The 15,958-nt window shown below is 42.2% G+C and overlaps 1 long non-coding RNA gene across 1 annotated transcript in view; it reads right to left on the bottom strand.

Annotated features, from left to right (window-relative positions):
• Positions 1-795: 795 nt before the first annotated feature.
• The window catches only part of LOC126073408 (uncharacterized), a 55,831-nt gene continuing 40,668 nt past the window's right edge, over positions 796-15,958 (bottom strand). Inside the window, exon 3 of the long non-coding RNA XR_007516733.1 lies at positions 796-887. This is a non-coding gene — a long non-coding RNA (uncharacterized LOC126073408). The remainder of the gene's footprint in view (positions 888-15,958) is intronic.

Here is a 15,958-nt window from a genome sequence, read left to right on the forward strand (position 1 = left end):
AACAGGGCCACCCCATTCAGTTGTGTAGGGTGTTCACAGCACAAGCACACCCACCGAGGGGGCAGTTGGTGCCGAAATCCAAACCATTATCTGTTCACCAAATCATGCACCTCAGCAAAAGCTACTCCTGACTAGAGGGGGCTTCTTTCTCTAGCTTACACAAAGTCTTCTATGGGCCAATGGCAGTGTAGGTTGAGAATTAAAAGTAGAATGAAAGAAGTAAGAGAGAAACAAGAGTGAGGACAAATGGTAGCAAGGCCATTAGGATGTAAAAGCCCCCAAGGTCAGACATGTGTTCAAATCCTTGCCAAAGTGTGTCCTCCATTGTCACGGATTGAATTGTGCCCCCCCTCCACAAATATGTTTCACTTGGCTAGGTCATGATTCCCAGTATTGTGTGGTTGTCCACCATTTTGTCATCTGATGTGATTTTCTTATGTGTTGTAAATCCTACCTCTGTGATGTTAATGAGGCAGGACTAGAGGCAGTTACATTAATGAGGCAGGGCTCAATCTACAAGATTAGGTTGTGTCTTAAATCAATTTCTTTTGAGATATAAGACAGAAGTGAACAGAGAGACATCGGGACCTCATACCACCAAGAAAGTAATGCCAGGAGTAGAGCATGTCCTTTGGACTCAGGGTCCCTGCGCTGAGAAGCTCCTAGTCCAGAGGAAGATTGGTGACAAGGACCTTCCTCCAGAGCTGATGGACAGAGAAAGTCTTCTCCTGGAGCTGATGCCCTGAAGTTGGATTTGTAGTCTCCTAGACTGTGAGAGAATAAATTTCGGTTTGTTGAAGCCATCCATTTGTGCTATTTCTGTCATAGCAGCACTAATAACGAAGACACCTTAGATGAGAGCTTGACTTTGGAGACACACCTATGGGCTAAAAACAAAGAGAAATGGTAACCATTGTTGCTCTGTGGGGAGAGAGATAGGAAGGATTTTCAAGAACACATGACACGCCCAAGGTGAAACAATCACTGTTTTGCACTCTGGCAGCCACTGGCCTCATTCCTAGCCACACTACAACTGGAGAGTCCAATTGGATAAAGCAATGTTTATGGGGATAAAGGCAGCACCATCTCCTCCCCCCACGCTGAAACATCATTGCCACTAGTTCACTTGTCCACACTGGCAAACGATTAGACCTGGGCATTGTCCCCACCCTACTAACATAGCACCCATGTAAGCCAGGAACAAAGGTATTCTCTCAAATTTTAACTTTTGCACATTCCTATTTCTGACCCTGATATGAATTTTGTAGCAAAGTAAGTGGAGGGAATGAGAAGTGGATTCTGTAATGCTTCAAGCCTCTCAAAGCTGAAAAATATAGATCAGATGGCAGTCCCTAACCCTCCCGGGCCTATTCCCTACTTACTGGCTACTCAACACTTGGTAAAACAATTTAAAGGTCTTTTGCTTTAGGATCCAAGAGTCAATTCTGCAACATGCACCCCAGCCCAGCTGACTGACATTTTATTGACATATTGATAACACAGAGTGATTCAAGATTGTAACTCACCAGTGGGGCTAGGAAAGAACTGTAACCTCTGCTTACTGGCCCTGAGAACTCAGAGGAAGAATTTTATAAATATTTTGCTTTGCTTAGTATGTATAATGCCTGAGAATAACTATGACAATAAACCAAATGATAGTTTTACCTCAAGCCCACATCTTGCAAGCCCTATGGGCACAAACTTATATTAACAAATGTAATCAACAAAAACTACAAAATCTAATATTAACTCAGCAGCTGTTTCTGGAAGATGATACATTCCCTTACCTCCTGCCCCACCAGGGATGTGCCTGGCTTTGTGAGTAAACTGCCTTCTCTTCGGAGGGTTGAGGGTTAGTGAGGTACCCACACAGGCCACCTTCCTAGAATTTGTCCCAGGAGCACTGTTCCCTAACTCCTGGGGGTCTGCCAGCCATCCAACAGCTCCCACATCTGTGCTGGGCACCTGCCAGCTCTCAAAAGCCCAGGGCCCCTGGCTTCACAAAAGGAATGGCCTTTTAATTTCTTTCAGGCATTCTCTCAACACCTCTGAGTTTGTTCATTTATAAAATGGGAATAATACTCCTTACCCCATAAGGTTCTTTTAAGGCTTAGCTGAGATAACAGGTCAAGCATATTAATAAACCAAAACCAAACTCATTGCGGTCAAGTCAGGTCCTACTCAGGGCGACCCCATGTTTTACACGGTAGAACTGCATCATAGGGTTTTCTGGGCTGTAATCTTTGTGGAAGCAAATCACCAGCCCTTTCTTCTGTGGTGCTGCTGGGTAGGTTTGAACTGCCAACCTCTAGGTTAGTAGTCAAGTGGAAACTCTTTGTGCCACCCAAGGACCTACAAGCACATTAATAGACTCTCAATAAGTTATAATCATTATTAATCTTGGGATTAATAACAAATTGTGGGTAACATTGCAAAGAATGGGAATTCCAGAACACTTAATCATGCTCATGTGGAGCCTGTACATAGACTAAGAGGCAGTCTTTCTAACAGAGCAAGGTGATACTGCATGGTTTAAAACCAGGAAAGGTGTACGTCAGGGTTGTATCCTTTCGCCATACTTATTCAATCCATATGTTAAGTAAATAATCTGAGAAGCTGGACTATATGAAGAAGAATGTGGCATCAGGATTGGCGGAAGACTCATTAACAACCTGCAATATGCAGATGACACAACCTTGTTTGCTGAAAGAGAAGAGGACTTGAAGCATTTACTGATGAAGATCAAAGACTACATCCTTCTGTATGGATTATACCCTCAACACAAATAAAACAAAAATTCTCACAACTAGACTAGTAAGTCACATCATGATAAACAGAAAAGATTGGATCCACAATCAATGCCCATGGAAGCAGCAGTCGAGAAATCAAACGATGAAGCAGTCCAAGATGGCAGAGTAGTCAGACACTTCATAACATCTCTCTTACAACAAAAACCTGAAAAAACAAGTGAATTGGATATAGACAACAACTTAGGAACCCTGAGCAACAAAGACAAGATTGAAGAATCAGACTGAGCGCCAAGTAGAGACAATACAAAAACAGTGGACATGGAGAAATATGAATCACTGGCGCCCTACTACCTGAACCTACACATCATGGACATACTGAGACAAAGCAAGCAGCATTCCCAACTGAAATCCCTATCACCTGGTGCAGCCAAGTAGGAACGACTCTGCACCCAAGCCCAGAGCCAGGCAGAATTGCTTCCCACCCTGCGAAGGTGAAGTGAATCCACCCCACCTACCACACCCACCCTATCACCACCCTGTGCTGGAAGTTCATAGGCCTGTGGGGCACTCCCACAGTCCTTGCACACCCCCCCTCCCCACTCACAATCACAGTCTGGCAGCACTCATCACCATCCTACCACCTAAGATGGGAGCCCACAGTCTGGCGGTGCCTGCCTCTTCACACAGCCACTTGTGCAGAGGACCCGCAGGCCTGTAGCACCTTCTATTCCCTCCAGTCACCCACACAGGCAACCTGCTAGCTGAACATGCACAGCATGGCCATACTGAGACAAAGCAAGCAGCATTCCCAGCTGAAAACCCCATCACCTGGTACAGCCAAGCAGGAGCAACTCTGCACTCACATGAGTGCCAGACAGGAGTGCTCCCCACCCAGTGAAAGTCAAGTGCCTGCACCCCATTCACCATGCCCATCCTAGCCTGTGGGCACCCCCATCCTCCTCACCCTTCCCACATGTGATCACAGTCCAGTGGCACTCACCACCATCCCACTCACTAAGCCAGGAACCTACAATCTGGAGGTGGCTGCCACTTTAACCAGCCTTGTGTCAGGGGCCCACAGACCTGCAGGGCATTCTACTCCTTCCAGCCACCCACACCAGGGGCCTGAGGGTCAGAGGTGCCTTCCACATTTTCCAGGAACTAGCACCAGGAGCCTGAGGACTGGTGGTATCTCTCAATCCCTCCAGCCACCTGCGCCAGGGGCCTGAGGACAGGAGGTGCCTCCTACCCCCTCCAGTCACCCAAACAGAGGCCCTGAGGGCAAGCAGTGCCTCCCATTTCATTCGGCTGCCCTCGCCAAGGACCTGAGAGCCGGTGGTGCCCCCTACTCCCTGCAGCTGATTATGCCTCCTACTCCTTCCAGCCACCCATGCCAGGGACCTGAGGACAGGCAATGCCACCTACTCCCTACAGCCAACTGCAACAGGAGCCCAAGGACCAGCTGCAGAACCTCCCCCATGACACACTGTAGTGAACAGGGACACACCCTCCAACAGAGCACCCGTGGATAGGCAACATCCCCCCCCCCCCGCTCGCCCCCCACATTGCTCCCTCCCCTGCAACCAGAGGCTTGTGCCCATTTCAAACACCCCCATGCAGGCCTGCCCACCCAAGACTGTTGGTGAGTTTCTGCACCACCAATGACCCAGGCACCCTTGACCTCAACCACCCGGCAATCAGCAGAATACACACACAACACCCGGCCCAGTAACCAAGGAGAAAGCCCACTGCATCTATGGCCAGGTGACCAGCTGGACAGAGAGATCACCTCACCAGAAACATCACCTATATTTTCAGGAGCCCGCAAAGAGCAGTGAACAGATACCCATGCTCATAAACCCAGTCGCTGCTCCACCCACCCAGAGACAGGAGGTAAGAGCTGCAATTCAGTCAGATTAGCAAAAAGAGTAACTCACATGTCCAGCCAATTTGGATATCTTGAGACAAAACAAAACAAAAATTCAGGATGCAGCAAATAAACATACAATAAATAAATAAATATAATAACTCCTTGGTGCTTCAGATACAACAGACAATATCGAATCACATAAGAAGTAGGACAAGATGGCTCCAGCAAGTGACCAAAATAAAGAACAAAAAAAGCCTTCCAGAGGAAGAAATGGCAGTGGAACTACCCAACAAAGAATTCAAAAGACTAATATACGGGGCTTTCCAAGAGATCAAGTAAAACACAGACAAAACTAAGGAAAACACAGACAAAGCAATATCAGAATTCAGGAAAACAATACAAGAACAAAATGACAAAATAAATAGACAATTAGAAGTCATACAAAAAAAAAAATCCAAAAGATTAACAATAAAATTTCAGAAATAGACAACTCAATAGAAGGATATAGGAGCAGAATTAAAACAATGGAAGACAGAATCAGTGAAATACAGGACAAATCCCTTGACACCAATTTGTTTGAGGAAAGATCAGAAAAAAGAATGAAGAAAGCCTAAGAATTATGTGGGACACCATCAAGAGGAAAAACTTGCGTGAGAGTCAGGGGAGGGAGACAATGGAAAACACAGAGAGAAGTGTCAAAAATTTGCTGGCAGAAAACTTCCCTAGAATCATGAAAGATGAGGAGGTATCCATCCGAAGAGCTCAATGAACCCCATACAAGGTAGACCTCAAAAGCAGGTCACCAAGACATAATCAAACTTGCCAAAACCAGGGACAAAAAAAAAAAAAAAAAATCTTGAGACCAGCTAGGGAAAAACAAAAAGTCATCTACAAAGGGGAACCAATGAGTCTAAGTGCTAATTACTTGGCAGAAACCATGCAGGCGAATAGGCAATAGGATGACAAATATAAAACCTTGAAAGAAAAAAATTGCCAGCCAAGAATTATACGTCCTGCAAAATTGTCTCTCAAATACGATGGCAAAATCAGGAAATTTCCAGATAAGCAGAAATTATGGGAATTTGTAAAAACCAGACCAAACTTATAAGAAATATTAAAGGAAGGCCTTTGGTTAGAGAACCAACAACATAAGAAAACAATCAGAGATTAGAACACAGGGTAGAAACCAATCAGATAGAGAATTTTCAAAAATAAAACAAAAGACTGGAAACAGGGAACCAGAGACATCAATATGTAAAAGACAATATCAAAACTAAAAAGAGAGAATAAGTGATATAGTTATAGAACTTTCATATGGATAGGAAGTCAAGGCAATATCAAGAAATAAAAGACTGATTTAAACTTTGGAAGATAAAGGTAAATTTCAAGGTAGCCACAAAGAAAGTTAACAAACCTACTCATCAAAATAGAAAAGAAAAACATAAAGACTCAGTAAACACAAAACCAACAATAACAGAGGAAATGAAAAAGAAAATTCACGAACAAAAATAACACAGAAAATTAAGCGGAACAAGGAAACTGTCAACACCACAAAAAAAAAAAAGGACAACAAAATTACAGAAGTAAACTCACACCCATCGATAATTACACTGAATGTAAATGGCTTAAATGAACCAATAAAGAAACAGAGAGTGGCAGAATGAATTTTAAAAAAACCAATCCATCAATATGCTATCTACAAGAGACACACCTTAGACACAAAATATAAATAAACTAAATTTCAAAGGATGGAAAAAATATATCAAGCAAACAATAATCAAAAAAGAGAAGGAGTGGGAATATTAATCTCAGATAAAATAGACTTTAAAGCATAAGCCACCATAAAAGATAAGGAAGTACACTATATAATGATTAAAGGGTCAATCCACCAGGAGGGTATAACCATAATAAATATACATACACTCAATGACAGGGCTCCAAAATACATAAAACAAACGTTAACAGCATTGAAGAGAGAAATAGATAGTTCCACAATAATAGTAGGAGACTTCAGCATATCACTTTTGGTGAAGTCAGAACATCTAGAAAGAAACTCAACAAAGATACAGAAGATCTAAATGCCACAATCAACCAACTTGACCTCACAGACATATACAGAACACTCCACCCAACACTATCAAAGTATACGTTCTTTTCCAATGCATGCAGAACATTCTCCAGAATAGGCCACAAAACAAGCCTATTAACAAAATTCAAAACATCAAAATAATACAAAGGATTTTTTCTGATCACAATGTCATAAAAGTAGAAATCAATAACAGGAATAGCAAGGAAAAAAACCAAATACATGGAAACTGAATAACACCTTGCTTTAAAACCATTGGGTAATAGAAGAAATCAAAGATGGAATCAAAAAACCTAGAATAAAGGTTGACATCTCCTGTCTGGAAAGGAGATGGGAGGGCGGAGAGGGTCAGAAGCTGGCTGAATGGGCACGAAAAGAGAGTGGAGGGAAGAAGTGTGCTGTGTCATTAGGGGGAGAGCAATTAGGAGTACATAGCAAGGTGTGTATACATTTTTGTATAAGCAACTGACTTGATTTGTAAACTTGCACTTAAAGCACAATAAAAATTATTAAAAAAAAAAAAAAAACTAGAATGACAACGAAAACACATTTTACCAAAACCTTTGAGACACAGCAAAAGCAGTGCTCAGAGGTCGATTTATAGCAATAAATGCACAAATCAAAAAAGAAGAAAGGGCCAAAATCAAAACGCTAACCCTACAACTCAAACAAATAGAAAGAAAGCAGAAAAAGAAGCCCAGAGTCACCAGAAGAAACGAAATTAGAGCAGGAATAAATAAAATAGAGAACAGAAATACAATAGAATCAACAAGACCAGAAATTGATTCTTTGAAAAGATCAACAAAATCGACAAACCATTGGTCACATTGACAAAAGAAAAGCAGGAGGGGAAGAAAATAACCTGAATAAGAAATGAGATGGATGACATCACAACAGAACCAACTAAAATAAAAAGGATCATAACAGAATACTATGAAATACTGTACTTCAACAAATTTGAAAACCTAGAGGAAATGGGCAAATTTCCATAAACACACTACCTACCTAAACACAAACTAAGGTAGAAAAACTAAATAGACCTGTATCAAAAGAAGAAATTGAAGCGGTAATAAGAAAACTTTCCCCCTCGCCCCCCCCCCAAAAAGCCCTGGCCCAGATGGCTTCATAGAAGAGTTCAACCAAACATTCAGAGAAGAGCTCACACCAATACTACTCAAACTATTTCAGAGCATTGAAAAAGAAGGAATATTCCCAAATTCATTCTATGAAGCCAGAATAACTCTGATACCAAAGCCAGGCAAAGGCACACTGAAAGAGAAAATTACAGACCAATACCTCTCATGAATGGAGACACAAAAATTCTCAACAAAGTTCTAGCCAATAGGATTCAATAGGATGAAAAAAAAAATCATGACCAAGTAGAATTGATACCAGGTATGCAAGGATGATTCAACACTAGAAAATCAATCAACCTAATCCACCATATAATTAAAACAAAACAAAAGAATCACATGATCATCTCAATCAATGCAGAAAAGGCATTTGATAAAGCCCAACACCCATTTCTGATAAAAAAAACTCTTGGTAAAGTATGAGTAGAAGGGCAATTCCTCAATATAATAAAGGGCACTTATACAAAACCAACAGCCAACATTAGTCTTAATGGAGAGAGACTGAAAGCATTCTCCTTGTGAACAGGAACCAGACAAAGATGCTCTTTATCACCACTTTTATTCAACATTGTGCTGGAAGTCCTAGCTAGAGCAATAAGGCAAGAAAAAAGAGCACCCAAGTTGGTTAGAAAGAAGTAAAATTATCCCTAATCACAAATGATATAACCATATACAAAGATTCCACACGAAAACTACTGGAACTAATAGAAGAATTAAGCAAAGTAGCAGGATACAAGATCAACATACAAATATCAGTTGAATTCCTCTATACCAACAAAGAGAACTTTGAAAAAGAAATCAGGAAAATAATATCATTTACAGTAGCCTCCAAAAAGGCAAAATACATGGGAGTAAATCTAACCAGGGACATAAAAGACCTATACAAAGAAAACTACAAAACACTACTGCAAGAAACCAAAAGAGACCTACATAAATGGAAAAACATACCATGTTGATGGATAGGAAGGCTCAACATTGTGAAAATATCAACACTACCCAAAGCGATCTACAGATACAATGCCATCCCAATCCAAATTCCAACAGCATTATTTAACGAGATGGAAAAACTAATCACCAACTTTATATGGAAAGGAAAGAGGCCTCAGATAAGTAAAGCATTACTGAAGAAAAACAAAGTAGGAGGCCTCACACTACATGAGCTTAGAACCTACTATACAGCCACAGTAGTCAAAACAAGCCTGGTACTAGTACAACAATAGACATATAGACCAATGGAACAGAATTGAAAACCCAGATGTAAATCCACCCACCGAGGAGCAGCTGATCTTTGACAAAGGGCCAAAGTCCATTAAATGGGGAAAAAATAGTCTCTTTAAGAAATGATGCTGGCAAAACTGGATGCCCATCTGTAAAAAAATGAAACAGGACCCACACCTCACACCATACACAAAAACAAACTCAAAATAGATCAAAGACCTAAATATAGAACCCAAAACTATAAAGAATATGAAAGAAAAAACAGGGACAATGCTAGGGGCCCTGATATATGACATAAATAGAATACCAAATAGAACTAAAAATGCACAAAAAGCAGAAGGTGAACTAGATAAATAGGACTTCCTAAAATCAAACACCTATCCTAATCAGAAGACTTCTCCAAAAGAGTAAAAAGAGAACCTACAGACTGGTAAAAAAAAAAAAAAAAAAAAAAAAAAAACTTTAGCTATGATATATCTGAAAAGGGTCTAATCTCTAAAATTTGTAGAAAACTTGAACACCTCAACAACAAGGAGACAAACAACTCAATTAAAAAATGAGCAAAAGATATAAACAGACACTTCACCAAAGAAGACATCCAAATAGCCAACAAACACAAGAAGAAATGCTTGTGATCATTAGCTGTTAGAGAGAAGCAAATCAAAACCACAATGAGATGCCATCTCACCCCAACATTACTGGCACTAATCAAAAAAAAGAAAATAACAAATGTGGAGAGATTAGAAGTCTTATGCACTGTAAAATGGTACGACCACTTTGGAAAACAGTATGGCACTTCTTCAAAAAAGCTAGAAATAGAAATACCATATGACTCAGTAATCCCACTTCTAGGTACATACCCTAAAGAAATAAGAGCCATGGTACCAATGGACATATGCACAGACATGTTCATTATTCACCGTAGCAAAAGATGGAAACAACCTAAGTGCTGATCCATAGATAAATGGATTCACGAGCTGTGGTATACACACACAATAGAATACTACACAACCATAAAGAATAAGGATGAATCCAAGAAGCATCTCACAATGTGGATGAATTTGGAGGACATTATCCTGAATGAAATAAGTCAATTACAAACGGACAAATATTGTTGGGATCACTATTATAAAAAAACAAGAAAAGGCTTATGCAGGGAAAAAAAAGAAAAAAACTTTCTTTGATGGTTAACAAGGATGATGGTAGGGGGATGTCTTAGTTATTTAGTCTATAACAGAAATATCACGAGTGGATGGATGGCTTTAACAAACAGAAGTTTATTCTCTCACAGTCTAGTAAGCTAGAGGTCCAAATTCAGTGCATCAGCTCCAGGGGAAGGCTTTCTCTGTCCGTTCTTGAGGAAGGTCCTTGTCCTCAATCTTCTTCTGGACTAGGAGCTTCTCACCACAGGAACCTCAGGTTCAAAGGATGTACTCTGCTCCCGGCCCTGCTTCCTTGGTGGTTTGAGGTCCCCTGTCTCCCTGCTGGCTTCTCTCTTTTATCTCTTGTGAGATAAAAGGTGATGCAGGCCACACCCCACGGAAACACCCTTTACATTGGATCAGAGATGTGACCTAAGTAAGGCTGCTACATCCCACCCTAATCCACTTTAACGTAACCTAATCTTGCCTCATAAACCACAGGCAGAGATTAGGATTCACAACCTACAGGAAAATTACATCAATCACAAAATGGAGGACAACCACACAATACTGGGAATCATGGCCTAACCAAGTTGACACATATTTTGGGGGGACACAATTCAATCCATGACAGGTGAGGGAAGGAGGGAAAATTACCAAATAGAACCCACCCAGTGCCCTCGAGTCGATTCCAATTCATAGCGACCCTGTAGGACGGAGTAGAACTGCCCCATAGAGTTTCCTGAAGACACATGCTAATAGTGGTGAAGGGAAAGGCAGTACACAATATGGAGGAAGTCAACAAAACATGACCAAGGCAGGTGAGGACACTGAGAGGAATGCGAGAATAAAGGGCAACCACAGTAATTACTATAGCATAGACAATCCTACAACAAAAGTATTAACAAACACTAATCTACAAATGGTTATATAGGTAGATAGATATGCCAGAGTCAGGGCAACTTCTTAGATATAACCAAACACCTCATGGGATGAAGTTCCTAGGTTCCAAGGCATAGGACTATAGACTCGGGGGACATCTATACCAATTGGTACAACATAGTGCATAAAGACAAAGTTCTGCATCCTACTTTGGTGAGTAGTGTCCGGAGTCTTAAAAGCTTGTGATCAGCCTTCTAAGATAAACAATTGGTCTCTTACCACCCAGAGCAAAGGAGAATCAAGAAAGCCAAAGACCCAAGGAAGCAATTAGAACAAAGGACTAATGGGCCACAGGAGCCACAGCCTACATGACCCCGAGACTGGAAGAACTAGATGGTGCCTGGCTACCACTACTAACCCCTCTGACTAGGACCACAACAGACGGTGCCAGGCAGAGCAGGAGAAAAATTGCAAAACAAAAATTCAAATTCACAAAAAAGACCAGGCTTACTGGTCTGAAAGAAACTGGAGGAATCCTTGAGACTATAGTGCTAAGACACCCTTCTGAACTGAAACTGAAGCCATTCCTGGAGACCACCAAACCACAGACAGACTCATAAAATAAACAGTAATACTCGAGAGGAACGTGCTCCTTAGGATGAGTAATTACACGAGGTCAAAAGGGTAACATTTGCCCAAAAGCAAAGATGAGAAGGCGGGAAGGGGCAGCAATTCAGGACGAAGGGAAATGGGGAGCATAGGACAGAAATGGAGAGAGTGCTGGCACATTATGGGGAATGAAACCAATGCTATGGAACACTTAGGTGTGAACTACTGGGAAACTAATTTGCTCTGTAAGCTTTCGCCTAAGGCACAATAAAAAATTTTAAAAAGAAATCGAATGACATATTGCATTGGGCAAATCTGCTGTAAAAGACCTCTTTAAAGTATTAAAAAGCAAAGATTATCACTTTGAAGACTAAGGCTGGACCCAAGCCATGGTATTTTCAATCACCTCATATGTGTGCAAAAGCTGGACAAACGAATAAGGAAGACCGAAGGAGAATTTATGCATTTGAAATACGATGTTGGCAAAGAATATTGAATATACCATGGATTGCCAGAAGAACGAACAAATCTTTCGTGGGAGGAGTACAGCCAGAATGCTAATTAGAAGCAAGGATAGTGAGACTTCAGTCTCATGTACTTTGGATATGTTTTCAGGAGGGACCAGTCCCTGAAGAAAGACATCATGCTTGGTAAAGTGGAGGGTCAGCCAAAAAGAGGAAGATCCTCAATGAGGTGGATTGACACAGTGGCTGCAACAATGGACTCGAACATAGCAATGATTGTGAGGATGGCGCGGGACTGGGCAGTGTTTCATTCTGTTGTACATAGGGCCACTATGAGTCAGAACCGACTCCACCGCACTTAACGACATTAATATTAGGAGAAACAAGAGGGTAGAACGTAGGGGTTTCTAATCGTGGATCCTCTCCTTGCTGTTCCTTCTCTGGGTTAGTTAGAATCCCAGAAGCTGAAGCACAAAGTGAACCTCTTCTTGCTACATGCCATACATATGCCTGTGTGCTCAACACCTGCAACGAAGGCTACTTTGTATTCACATCACTCGGGTTCTAGAGGCTGAACACAGCCTGGGGAAAGGTTCCCAGCTCTTGACCTGGAAAAGCAGGTGAGTATCCTGCAAGAGTATATCCTTATCAATAATAAAAAGCATTTTATACAGATAGGGCATAAGACACATGGCCGTTTTTTTTTTTTATCTGCTCCTAAGAAAGAACAGGAAGCAGCCTTTAAAAAGATGCAATTTGACAGTAACACAAACAAAAACATTAAGGAAAGAATATGAGTCAGGCTCCTGTCCAAACCCTTGTGCTATGTCCCATAGCAGGGAAAGAAACCCAAGCTGTCAACCTTACATAGCAGAGGAGAAATAATTCAAGTACCTTGTGCAAAAGGAAACAGAGAATACTGAAGATCAGATGTTCAAGGGACGACTGTTATTACCTCTGAAAATTGAGTTAGAACAGCTTTGTTAAGACCTTGGAGTTGGAACAAGCTCTCATTTTGTAAGCCTAAGTAAAAGTGAAAATTGGATCTTGAGTCCCAGTCCCAAAACAAACCCAGATGTAAACTGTTATTGTCACCTGAAGATAATTCAGTATGCTCCCTCAGGTTTAGACAGGAGTTTGTGTGGTTTTGAGGTTACAATGACATGCATGTGAAATGGCTAATGAACCACAGTGTAATTGGGAGGGATGGGATAGGTTGATAGTAAGTTGGGTTGGGAAATGCCAATTGGCAGGAGTTATGGAGACAAGTTACACTAGCAAAGACCCCCATTCCACCTCTCCTCACCATCCATCCCCATGAGAGCCGTGCAGTACTCCTCGGCAGCCCAAAGAACCATGTTGTTGTTGGGTGCCCTGGGGTCCATTCTGATTCATACAGACCCCATGTGACAGAGTAAAACTGCCCCCACAGATTTTCTTGGCTGTAATCTTTATAGAAGCAGATCACCAGGTCTTTCTCCTGCAGAGCTGCTGGGTGGATTCAAACCACCAAGCTTTCGGTTAGCAGCTGAGCTCTTAACCATTTGTGCCACTAGGGCTCTTTCGAAGAGCCACAGGAATCTAGATAGATTAGATGTGGATGGATGGATAGGTGGGTGGGTGGACGGACGGACAGACGGACAGATGGATAGCTGTTGCTTTCAAGGCAACCCTAACTGATGGTGACTTTATGTACAAGAGAACTAAACATTGCCCAGTCGTCCATCGTCCTCACGATCGCCAGCATGTTGGAGTCCATCATGGTGGCTACTGTGCCATTCCGTCTGACTGAAGTTCTCCCTCGCCCTCATAGGCTCTTGAATTCACCAAACACGATGTCTTCTTCTCACAGTTGATCCCTCCTGATGTGAGTCAGACAGTGTTCTGTTGTGATCCATAAGGTTTACACTGGCTAATTTTCAGAAGTAGATCACCAAGTCTTTCTTCCTAGTCTGCCTTTGTCTGAAATCCATACGTTATTGTTGTTGTTGGCTATCCAGTTGATTCTGACTCATGGCAACCCCATGTGTGCAGAGTAGAACTGCTCCATACCCAGTGCCGTCGAGTCGATTCCATAGGGTTTTCAAACTGTGAATTTTTGGAAGTGGATTGCTAGGCTTTTCTTCCAAGGTGCCTCTGGGTGGGTTTAAACCACCAGCCTTTCGGCTAGTAGTCTAGCATTTAACCATTTGTCATACATTTGGGGCAAAAACTGGCTTCCTGTGTTTGGTATAGTACCTGGGATCCTCTTGAGGGTGTTTTGAAAATACTACTCAGAAAGCAAGGAGTACAAATCAGAGTTCAAAGGCCAATGGCACACAGGGAAGAGTTCAAGTGCTAAATGGCTCTCATGTCTAAAGCTTGCTTCAAGGGAAGTGGTCCTAAGTAGTAATTTCTGCATAAAGTTGCAAAGCCTTGTGCCCTGATCCTTGAGTGAATTTATTCCCATACTCTGCCCATAATTAGTTTTATAAGAATCAGGGCTCCTGCCAAGGATAAACATGATGGGCTGAGCATGAGGAAGGCTGACTCCCTCCACAAAGACTTGGTGCAAACCCTGCTACAACAGTCAAGATTCTTCCCATTGCAAGTGACAGAAACCCACCTCAAAGGAACATTAGCAAAACAGGGAATTTGTTGGCTCCTATGATTTTTTTTTTTATGAAGAGATTGGTGGCATTGGGTTTATGAAGAGATAGAGCCCTGGTGGCGCAGCGGTTAAGTGCTTGGCTGCTAACTAAAATGTCGGCAATCAAATCTTCCAGCTGCTCCTTGGAAACCCTATGGGGCAGTTCTACTCTGTCCTACAGGTTCGCTATGAGTCGGAATCTACTCCACCACAACGGATTTAGGAAGAGATGGATCCAGGGACTCAAATATTGTCTTTAAGTTTCCCTTTAGCTTCCCATCTTTCAGCTCTGCTTCTCTTTGCACATTGGCTTCATTTTCTCCAGATGAGATGGCTTCCTCTGCACCTCTATATCACTGGAGAAGATAGCTGCACGCGGCTCCAGAATCATCCTTCTTATTCTTATGAGGTACCAGCAGGTTGTGACTCACAGCAACCCATAACAGAGCTTAATATCCCAGAGGAGGGCAGAGAACCACGCCTCTGGCTTCCGTATCAATGCCTGATGGAGACTCTGATTGGTTGTATTTGGGTCATGTGTTCAACTCTGTGCCAATCACTGTGCGGTGGTCTAGAAGTCTACGCCCATTGGACAGAGAACAAATACCCACCCTGCATTCGGGCAGGTAAGGTCGGCCCGCCTGAACCACATAGAATGAATGCCTCAGAGGAAGGTGGAGTTTTATTTCCAGGAGTTAAACCAGACAGGCAAAAACAAATGTCCTCTACATCTCTGGCCAACAGGTGAGCTCCATTTTGGAGAAGGGCAAATTGATACAGCAAGCTCTAATCTGTGCTAGAATGAAATCTAGATATTTGGAAAGAGGGCAAATCTGATGGCCTTAAATTGTAATCCAGATTTCCATGAAGACTACTGAACCCTCTCTTCACCCCACCCACCACCTTGGAAGCACTGGGACCCAGAGGGACGGCAGTGTTGCGGGAATGGTCTTCGTGCCACTCAGGAATGCCTTGCAGGCAACATGGACGTATCTCTTCCTTACGTCCATAAAGAACTAAAATATTATACCAGGCCTAGCAGCCGAGTTCCTGACGAGTGCACTCCTCTGCTGTGATCACAGTGCCAGCAGAAGTGCATTCATTCGCAGATCCTGACGTTGCAGGCTGTCTGTCCTCCTTGTAGGTCAGGTAGTGTCTGTTTACTAAACAGGCTG

This window comes from Elephas maximus, chromosome 3 (assembly GCF_024166365.1).
Source record: "Elephas maximus indicus isolate mEleMax1 chromosome 3, mEleMax1 primary haplotype, whole genome shotgun sequence".
Classification (NCBI taxonomy): domain Eukaryota; kingdom Metazoa; phylum Chordata; class Mammalia; order Proboscidea; family Elephantidae; genus Elephas; species Elephas maximus.